The sequence below is a fragment of the Chrysemys picta genome, chromosome 2 (genome assembly GCF_011386835.1).
Source record: "Chrysemys picta bellii isolate R12L10 chromosome 2, ASM1138683v2, whole genome shotgun sequence".
Taxonomy (NCBI): domain Eukaryota; kingdom Metazoa; phylum Chordata; order Testudines; family Emydidae; genus Chrysemys; species Chrysemys picta.
The window spans coordinates 54,484,356-54,495,200 of NC_088792.1; the positions used below are offsets into that span (position 1 = coordinate 54,484,356).

The 10,845-nt window shown below is 46.0% G+C and overlaps 1 long non-coding RNA gene across 1 annotated transcript; it reads right to left on the minus strand.

Annotated features, from left to right (window-relative positions):
• Positions 1-8,207: 8,207 nt before the first annotated feature.
• On the minus strand, positions 8,208-10,497 carry LOC135981305 (uncharacterized). The gene is made up of 2 exons (XR_010598268.1): positions 9,454-10,497; positions 8,208-8,764 (listed from the first exon to the last, which is right to left on the minus strand). It is a non-coding gene; the product is annotated as an uncharacterized LOC135981305 (long non-coding RNA).
• Between the last annotated feature and the right edge of the window lie 348 nt (positions 10,498-10,845).

The window sequence follows — 10,845 nt, forward strand, 5'->3', positions numbered from 1 at the left end:
AGGGCTGGGGGGGGGGGCGCGCGCAAGGTGGAAGTTTCACCTAGGGCGCGAAACTTCCTTGCACCGGCCCTGACCACTCTTGTATCGGAAACTAGAAATATGAAATATAACTCTGAGGGCCTACTGTAATTATGCAAAGTGTGGGCCATTAATGGTGGTTTGGAATCTTGATGACTCCCATTAACCAGGACAATTGTCTGCAGCTGGCTGTGTTTTACCTGTAAGTCTCCCTGTAATACGTGTGTGCTGGCAAGAGGGCAATGAAGTCTTGCAGTGACATGTGATCATGTCACCTGAACTGGAATCCATCTTTAACCTGGTGTCTTTCCATTGAGAAGGAGGGGGTGGGAACCCAGAGAGAGACAAAGGATTCCCGCCTTATGCAAAAGATATATAAAGGGATGAAACAGAACAAAGGGAGGAGAGAGCCATCTTGAGGAATCCCCTAGCTACCACCTGAGCTGGAACAAGAGCTGTACCAGGGGAAAGGATTGTCCCAGACTAGGAAGGCATCCAGTCTGAGAAAAGAAACTCATTGAAACATCTCTAAGGGTGAGATTGTTACCTGTATTCAGTTGTATTACTGTATTAGGTTTAGATTTGCGTGTTTTATTTTATTTCACTTTGTTCTGTCTGTTACTACTTGGAGCCACTTAAATCCTACTTTCTGTATTTAATAAAATCACTTTTTACTTACTAATTAACTCAGAGTATGTATTAATACCTGGGGGAGCAAACAGCTGTGCATATCTCTCTCAGTGTTATAGAGGTGAACAATTTATGAGTTTACCCTGCATGAGCTTTATACAGGGTAAAATGGATTTATTTGGGTTTAGACCCCATTGGGAGTTGGGCATCTGGGTGTTAAAGACAAGAACACTTCTGTTAGCTGCTTTCAGTGAAGTCTGCAGCTTTGGGGCAAGTAATTCAGACCCTGGGTCTTTGTTGGAGCAGACGGGTATGTCTGGCTCAGCAAGACAGGGTGCTGGAGTCCTGAGTTGGCAGGGAAAGCAGGGGTAGAAGTAGTCTTGGCACAATGGGTGGCAGCTCCCAGCGGGGTTTCTGTGATCCAGCCTGTCACAACATAGTTCACCATGGAACAAATAAGAAGTTCAATGCTCAAGCCATGAAGCCTGTATTCTTTCAGCTTTTGTTCACCCAAAATGTGACCGAAATTTTTTTAAAAAAAACCCTCATGATATTCAAAGCATAAAGTGACTCTACTTACTGGTCAGAGATGCTCTTGCTGTTCATTGTAATAGTCATATTGATGGACAGTGAAGAAGTCTAACAATGATGTTCCATACTGTAACAGTGTATGGATTGTCATTGTGCATTGATAGCACATGATGTTTTGCAGTATGCTAGTTGTGAAACATACCCTCAGAAAAGCTGGTAAGGAAACAGTTTTTTCATGCCATGAAAAGTTGAGATATCAAAAAGTGCTCCAATCCTGAACTGTGATAAAAGAAAAAAATCTCAAAAATTTTCATGAACTGAAAACCTGAAAAGAAGAAAAAATCAATTTGGGTTCATCAACATGTTTTGTTTTAGAAAACTTCAATGTTTCATTTTGATTTTAACTATTTAAAAATGTTTAAAAACTGTAATTATCTTAAATTACCAAACAAAAATCATTTTGAAGTGGAAAACTGGAATTTTTCATTTAGAAAATGATGAAATTTTCAAAACTTTTAAAAAATAGGTGGTAACTAGTCAGTCTGGCAGACTCCATACTTAAGCATTCATTTTAATAATAGATCCCCAAAAATTCATCAATAGACTATATTAGACTACTGAAAATGTCTTGAGGTGAAGTAGTAAATATCATGTACATTAATGAGTGTAATACTGAACCCTCACTATAACCCTGGCTTCATGCCATATGACAGAACTGCTTCAATGCATTCTGTTCATGCTGGTCCTCCTGATGCTGCATCTTCTGTTACCTCTTAATTGTCTGTTGTGGGTGCCATTTCACATGCTTCAATAATGGCTCAAAATGGTACTCCCTCTGGATCTATTTCATGGATGCCAAGATGAAGTAAATCAATTTCAATGCACAAATGGAGTAAGTTGTGCAGAAGGATATTAAACCCTACGGATTGCTGTTTGGCACCTGAGTCTTAAAAGCAGATGGGAGAATCCTAGAAGAAAGACATTAAACATCAAGTTTAAACAAGATTCTTCACACCAGATATACACTCAGATGTTATAATAAAAACATGTGGGAAATCAAAAGTACAGGAGGGATTTTTGTATTGGCCAAACAAGATTTTATTAAAGAAAGCAATAGTTGGAGATTTTTGACATGCATGTCTGTTCTCTTGTGAAATAGCTGTGTTAAGGCTGACAAAGTGAGCGAGACTTTTAAAACACAGGTTATATGCCAGATCTTCACAAGGTCTTCTCTAATTCTTACCCCCGCCCCCGCAAAAAATATTTTAAAGTTTTGTGGGTTTCTTTAGATTTAAGCAAATCCCATTGCATAAATACCAAAGTTTTCCACTATGTCCTACCTCCCCCTACAAAACTCTATGGTAAAAACATTAGTTTGGTAAAACATGATGAAGGAGGATATGGAAGCAAAAGAGAGCTTACAAGAAGTTTAAATATTAAAAATTTCCACATAACCCACCTGTGTATTGGTATCAGTTCCATGAACATTAATAGCACCAGAATCTTACATTTTATATTCCTATTTGGCAGCATATAATTCTCCCTTTGTAACAAAGACTGTGTGTAAACTGGGAAAAGCTGAAATCAATGGGACTACTCATAGGATAGAGTACTACTATATATAAGCAAGGGTGGCAGAATCTGGCCAGCTCTGCAATCAGCTGCCGCACTTCTGAGGTAAAGGCTCTGATCACAGTTTTTGGACTGCTTCTGAGTAAAAGGTGTTATATAAATATATCAGGTCACTCATTCAATTAGAAAAGAAACATGCTCCTGTTCTGTGTCGAGGGTATTTTGCTCATCAGTATTCAACCATATGGTTTACATATGAAAGATGGACATATGCAAGCATGGAGAAATATGGGCTGTTCATGAAGCACTGATAATATGTATTGCTGCATGTGAGTCATAGTTCATACACAGCATTAAAATTGCATAGTAACTGGGATAAGTTATGTTCTTTCTGCATCCCCCTCATAATACAGAATTTAATCATCTCACTCATGTCAATTGAGTAACTACTGTACTGTGTATAAATAATGAACAAAAATAAACTAGAAAGACCAGAGTGCAACAAGAATGACAGTTGTCAGTAGCAATGCAGTATATAAAAAAAAATCAGATATGAAATGTTTATTCTTTACTTATGCAGATAGCTCAATGCACAGACACCAGACAGTATCTAGAGATGAGACTCTCCGTAGAAAACTGTATCCAAGTATTATATTGGTGCATTCCTCATAAATAAATGCAATTCTGGAATACAGAGAATGCTACACGAGAAGACTTTGAGTGGTTATTTATACTCCTTATTAGACATACCCCTCAGAAAGTATGGACCAAGTTAGCATTGTGGCAGCCTTTTAACAAAATTCCTGTTTAATTCAGACATTGTTGAGATAAGCATTTGGAAATGTGACCACACAACTTTTAAAGAATTGCTGCTGCACAGCACCAGATTACTGAACAAATTATAGACTACATTGTGAGTTTGTGTTGTTGTGCTGCACTGGAGCAGCCCTGGAGAGAGACTGTGATTCTGGGAGTCAGAATGTCCTTCCCAGTCTCCTTGATGAACTGGAGTGAGAGGTCTGTATCAGCCACAGCATATGCTCCTCAACGTGCCTATGTAACTACCCTTTTTGAGCCACTTAAGGGGGAAGTCAAGGCTCAATCCACAACCTGTATGCAGATGGGCACAGCAGCTCTGTAGAGTCTGCTTTCCCCTGAGTGCAGGAAGCAGTGGTATGGTGCACTAGCACAAGAGGGCATCTTATTCCCTCTTTACTCTTGGCTACAACACAGAGAATGGGTCATAAAATTGTTCCTGCGAGAGAGAAGGATTCCTGAGCCTAAATGTCTAACTGGAATTTTATAGCCCTGCAGCTCAAGACCTGCAAGCCTGAGTTGGCTGACCTGGGCCAGCTGTGGCTGTGTTGCGGGTCTTGTTATTGCAGTATAGATGTACCCTCAGAGTCACTATTCCTCTTAGGGTTGCCAATTTTGGTTGGACATATTCCTGGAGTTTCATCACATGACATAATTTTAATTAAAGATTAATCTTTAATTCCTGGAGACTCCAGGACAATCATGCAGGGTTGGCAGCCCTACTCCTCCTCTGTTTTCATTTTGCTCTGGGAACTGTGTTAGGCCTGGTCTACACTACAGAGTTAAGTTGATTTAATGTATGTCAACGACCATATGCCACTTTAATTACATTGGTTGTGCACGTCCCACAATGCTCCTTGTGTCAGCAGAACACATCCCCAGTCGGTGCTCTTGCATTGACAGAGAGAGTGTTGCATCATGGGTAGCTATCCCACTGTGCAACTCTCCACCCTCTGCCACCAGAAGATCTGGGAACGGATCACAGTGCATCATGGGGGTATGCTCACTGTCTCATGATGCAGTTCTTTCTGTCCCATCATCCATGGGCTTCTGACTTGGTTTGGTGCCATTTTTTAACAGCTCCCTGTAAACTGTGCACCCACCATCTCTGCCTGATAGCATGGATCCTGAACTGCTGGCCAGTATGGTGATGAACCTTATGGACACAATGCGGCTGGTCCTGCTGTATTTCATGAGCTGGGAAACAGAACGTGAATCTGTAGTGCCTGCCCTGCTGTGTGCAATGGAAAGAAACAATTCATGCTGCTGGCATTCATGGAGCAGCTGCATATGGTGGACCATCAGTAGTGGGCTTGGGAAACAAGCACTGAGTGGTGGGATCGCATCATGATATACATATGGGATGATGAGCAGCGGCTGCAGAACTTTTGGATGCGGAAAGCCACCTTCCTGGATCTGGACCTAGACCCAGACGCATGGAAAAGAAGCCCTTGAGGAATTCAACCATGATTTCAATAATTTCCATCCCACCATCAGCCTCAGCCTAGATCAATCCACACAAGCGGTCCTTTTCCTGGACACTACTGTGCTGATAAGCGATGGTCACATAAATACCACCCTATACCGGAAACCTACTGACCGCTATACATACCTACATGCCTCCAGCTTCCATCCAGGACACACCACACGATCCATTGTCTACAGCCAAGCTCTAAGATACAACTGCATTTGCTCCAATCCCTCAGACAGAGACAAGCACCTACAAGATCTCTATCAAGCATTCTTAAAACTATAATACCCACCTGTTGAAGTGAAAAAACAGATTGACAGAGTCAGACGAGTACCCAGAAGTCACCTCCTACAAGACAGGCCCAACAAAGAAAATAACAGAACACCACTAGCTGTCACCTTCAGCCCCCAACTAAAACCTCTCCAGCGCATCATCAAAGATCTACAACCTATCCTGAAAGATGATCCCTCACTCTCACAGATCTTGGGAGACAGACCTGTCCTCGCTTACAGACAACCCCCCAACCTGTAGTAAATTCTCACCAGCAACCACACACCACTGAACAAAAACACTGACCCAGGAACCTATCCTTGCAACAAAGCCTGATGCCAACTCTGTCCACATATCCATTTAAGTGACATCATCATAGGACCTAATCACATCAGCCATGCCATCAGGGGTTCGTTCACCTGCACGTCTACCAATGTGATATATGCCATCATGTGACAGCAATGCCCCTCTGCCATTTACATTGGCCAAACCGGACAGTCTCTATGCAAAAGAATAAATGGACACAAATCTGACATCAGGAATCATTCATAACATTCAAAAACCAGTAGGAGAACACTTTAACATGTCTGGTCACTCAGTAACAGACCTGAGGGTGGCAATTTTGCAACAGAAAAGCTTCAAAAACAGACTCCAACGAGAAACTGCTGAACTTAAATTGATATGCAAGCCAGATACAATCAACTTAGGCTTGACTAGAGACTGGGAATGGCTGAGCCATTACAAACATTGAATCTCTCCCCCCATGTAAGTATTCTCACACTTCTTATCAAACTGTCTGTACTGGGCCATCTTGATTATCACTTCAAAAGTTTTTTCTCTTACTTAATTGGCCTCTCAGAGTTGGTAAGACAACTCCCACCTTTTCATGCTCTCTGTATTGTGTATATATATATCTCCTCAATGTATGTTCCATTCTATGCATCCGAAGAAGTGGGCTGTAGCCCATGGAAGCTTATGCTCAAATAAATTTGTTAGTCTCTAAGATGCCACAAGTACTCCTGTTCTTCTTCCTGGAACTGTGTGCAGCACTCACCCCTGCCCTGCGGCACAAGGACATCAGAATGAGCGCTGCCCTCACAGTGGAAAAGTGAGTGACAATCACTGGGTGGAAGCTGGCAAATCCAGACTGCTACCAGTCAGTCGCAAATCAGTTTGGAGTTGAAAATTCCACCATGGGGATTGCGGTGATGCAAATGTGCACGGCCATTAACCACCTCCTGCTGCGAAGGACTGTGACTCTGGGTAACGAGCAGGAAATAATTGATGGTTTTGCAGCAATGGGATTCCCTAACTGCGGCAGGGCAATAGATGGCAGGCATATCCCAATTTTGGCCCCAGACCATCTTGCGACAGAGTACATCAACCGAAAGGGCTACTTCTCCATGGTCTTGCAGGCACTGGTGGATCTCTGGGGTCATTTTCACTGACATCAATGCGGGTTGGTCACGGAAAGTTCATGATGCACACATCTTTAGGAATGCTGGACTGTATGGAAAGCTGCACTCTGGGACTTTCTTTACAGAGCAGAAGTTTCCAGTGGGGTATGTGCAAATATCCATAGTGATATGGGAGACCCAGCCTACCCCTTGTTCCCGTGGCTCTTGAAACCTCACACCGGGAACCTAGACAGAACAAGGAACGCTGAATCTCGTTTGGCAGATTAAGAGGTCACTTGTGCTACCTTTTTGGCATTGTGGCGGACCGTGTACCCCAGCACTCCTTTGTGGCAGGGATAGGATGGGGTGCCGGCGCCTCACCACTCTCCAGTCCTAACGTTTGCCTCTCTGCGGATGGTCAGTGGCAGCCTCTTGGCCTTTCTCCCTACTATCAACCCTTACGAGCGGGGTAGCGCGGCCCAGCGGCCATATACACCCCCTTACGAGCGGGGTAGCGCGGCCCAGCGGCCAGAGTCCATACACACCCCCTTACGAGCGGGGTAGCCTGGCCCAGCGGCCAGAGTCCATATAAGATCCCTCACAGTTTGGGGGTGAGGGGGTAGGGGGACTCAGGCCTGCCCTCTACACCAAACCCCAACCCAGGGCCCTGTTAGTGGCAAGGTCTCCTTGCCCCTCGCTCGGCAGGGATCTGCCCACAACACGCCGAGCGTCAATGCAGCGCTAACGCTGTTTGTTTCTAGAGTTCCCCTGGGTTACTTCCTACCGTGAATACCAGTTCATCTGCAGCAGGGGGTCCTCTGGTCGGTTCCTCTCCTGGAACGTCCTCTGTCTGGGTCTCAGGTAGTGCCTCAGCTTTACTGACTCCCAGATCCTGGCTCGCAGGCCCTCCCTCTGCAGGAGCTAGCAGCGTGCGTCCTTCTCCTCCGGTGGTCAGCCCCGACTGAGCTGATCTGCAGTCTTTTATATCTGCTCTCCAGTTGGAGCATGCCCAGCAGAGTTTCTGGCGCGTGGCTTCCTCTCCTAGAAAGGAAGGGTTAACCCCTACTGTACTGGTGCAGGGCCGCTCTGCCCCGTCACAGGCAGGTTAGACCTCAATGAAGAAAATATTCTGATGGTCATAGCAGCATGCTGTGCGCTGCATAACATTTACGAAGCAAGGGGGGAAAAGTTTCCCCGGGGCGAAGCACTGAGGTGGATCGTCTGGCTGCTGATTTTGAGCAACCAGATACCAGGGCAATTACAGGGGAACAACGGGGGGTGGGGGTGAGGCTATTAAAATTAGAGAGGCTCTGAAGGAGCATTTTGATAATGAGCACCAGTCTTATGTGATGCATTTGGTCAGGCAATGTTTACTTGCTGCCTTAAATGACCCCGGTAATGCTTGCTTCTTGAGGTTTAACTGTAGTGAGCCAATGTTCCTGCCTATAGCCACTGTGTTTGAATTTTAGCAGCAACTACCATGTGCATGACACAAAGACTCATTTTGTTTCTAATACTAAGCTTTAATTAAAAGATTAAAACATACATTTTTTGCAACAGGGGACATGGCAATGAGGAGCAGACTCTCGGTTCAGGTTCTCACAGCTGTGTGTAACTCCAACTTTCATCATAAAACAAGTCTCTAGGGATGAATTGCAAGGGATGCTGTGACAGAATGGGAACATGCGAGGAATGTATGGGGGGAGTTTGGGGAAAGCATGGAACGGCATTCTGTACTGGCTGCAGGGGGAGTTGTGCATGGATGTGCTCAGACTGCAGTGCTATGAGGGACTTGAGCATCTCGGTCCCTCCAGTAACTGAATCATCCACGTCTATCCATCTATCATCTGATCCAGTCCATGTCTCCTTTCTAGGCTATCCAGCCTGAGTTTTTCATTAATTGTCTCTCTCCATGCTCTTGTTTTGCTATGTGCTGCATCTATTGATTGAAGCACTTTTCTAAACATAGCCTCCTTGCTCCTCCTGGTTCGCCTCCTTTTCTGACAGAGGTGCTCTGCCAGTATGTAGGGCTTGGTCCTCAAGGGCACATCTGCAGAAGCTAAAGAAACAATGAACAGAGACGGTATTGAGAGTGGACTCAAAGCCGTGAATCACAAAAGTCACACATACCTCTTTCTCACTGTCCCTTTGCTCACACACAGCTTGGTGAGAATCCCAAATATGGTGAGTTCAATGGGGGTGTGGAGGGTTGGGAAGGGGGAATGGGCAAGAAGGGACAAAGGATATGGGTGGTTTGCGAAGCGGGTCACTACATGCTCCTAGGGAGAGTATTCTGAATATTGGCACCCTTTTCCACAGGCTGGGGTAATTGAACCCAATACCTCACTCCTGAGGGTAACCCAAGATGCCAGGGTGCATCTCCTGCATGCGTGCAGCTTCAGATCGAGTCTGTATGCTGCTCGCCTGTGTGCTGCTTTGGTCCCTGAAGAAATAATTGCCGGTTGGCATGGCAAAGTTTCCTACAGTGGGGGCAGAAACAAGGCAGCTCTCCCAAAGAACTTTTGGCAGAGGATTGCTGAGTACCTACACAAAAGTTTCCTAGGGATTCTATGTAGGATTCCTGGGACATCCCGGTGTACATTAACAAACTTTTCTGCTGGGCCCTCACTGCATAGCTGCATCGGCTCTGTAGATTTCTATCCCTTATCCCTCTTCTACCTTATAACAAAGTAAATGAGACCTCAGTTTCCTATCACTGTGAAGTATCAAAGCAAAATGTGGGCTTACCAGAGCTTGCCTCCCTTGCTTCATGAGTGCCAGAGTCAGAGTGCTGGGACTGGCTAGACCCCTCTGGAGTCGAAAATAGGCCTTGGCCTGCCACGCCACTGGATGACCTTGTCACATGTCCCACATCCTCCTCCAACTCCACTTCCTCATCCACCACTTCATCCTCAGGGTTGACTCCACTGGCTGCTGCCTCCAGTCCCCCCGAAGTATCCATGGGGCTCTTGGTGGTGTAGTCACCACCAAGGATGGTGTGCAGCTCCTTGTAGAAGTAGCATGTCATCGGCACTGCACCAGAGCAATGGTTGCCCTAACTTGCCTTCTGGTATGCCTACCTCAGCTCCTTGATCTTAGCACAGCACTGCTGCATATCCCTTTCATTGCTCTTCTCCTGCATGCCAAAAGCAATCTGCTGGTAGACATCAAAGTTCCTATAGTTTGAATGGAGCTGCAACTGCACAACCTCCTCTCCCCACAGATCCAGCAAATCCAACAGCTTTGATGTACTCCATGTGGGAGCACATCTGTTACAGAAAGCTGGCATGGTCAGCTGGAAAGTTGCTGTGTGAATAGTCCATGCACAGCAAAGAGGAAGAGGAATTTCAAAAATTCCTAGGTCTTTAAATGAGTGGGTGAGTGCAGGGCAGCAGAACTGACTGACCAGAACGGTCATGATGGCCATTGTGGGACACCTCCTGAAGTCCAATTAGGGCATCTTAACGAAGCGCAGTCTACCTTGATGTTGCATCGCTCTAACTACTTCGCAAAAAACTCTATGCTGCTTGTTGAGAAGGTTTTATTTTGTGGGTGTAGCAGGGGAATTAAATCGGTGAGAGGAGCATTGTTGCATGTACACTTCCACTGTTTTGTTGACAAAAGCTGCCTTTTGTCAACAAAACTGTGCAGTATAGACAAGGCCTAAGTTATTTCCCCTCTTTTTGGGAGGCAGCTTACTCTAGGGTTACCATATCTATTAAATAAAAAAAGAGGACCCTCCATGGGCCCTGGCCCCGCCCATTTCCCCACCCCAAGCTCCAACTCCGCCCCTCCTCCCTCCCACTCCAAGCCACGGGGAAAGGGCTGCCCGATCGCTACCGGCTTCACGGTTTGCCGGGCAGCCCCCAGACCCTGCGCCCCCAGCCGGCGCTTCCCCAGTGCAGCTGGAGCCCGGGAGGGGAAGCGCCCAGCCGGGGGCACAGGGTCTGGAGACTGCCCGGCAAACCGTGAAGCCGGTAGCGCTTGGGCTTCGGGCAGCCCCCTTGCCTCCGGACCCTGCGCCCCCAGCCAGGCACTTCCCCTCCCAGGCTCCGGGGGCGCAGGGTCCGGAGGCATGGAGGCTGCCCGAAGCCGGTAGCGCTCGGGCAGCCCGGCTCTTAAACAGAGCACGGCTGCCCG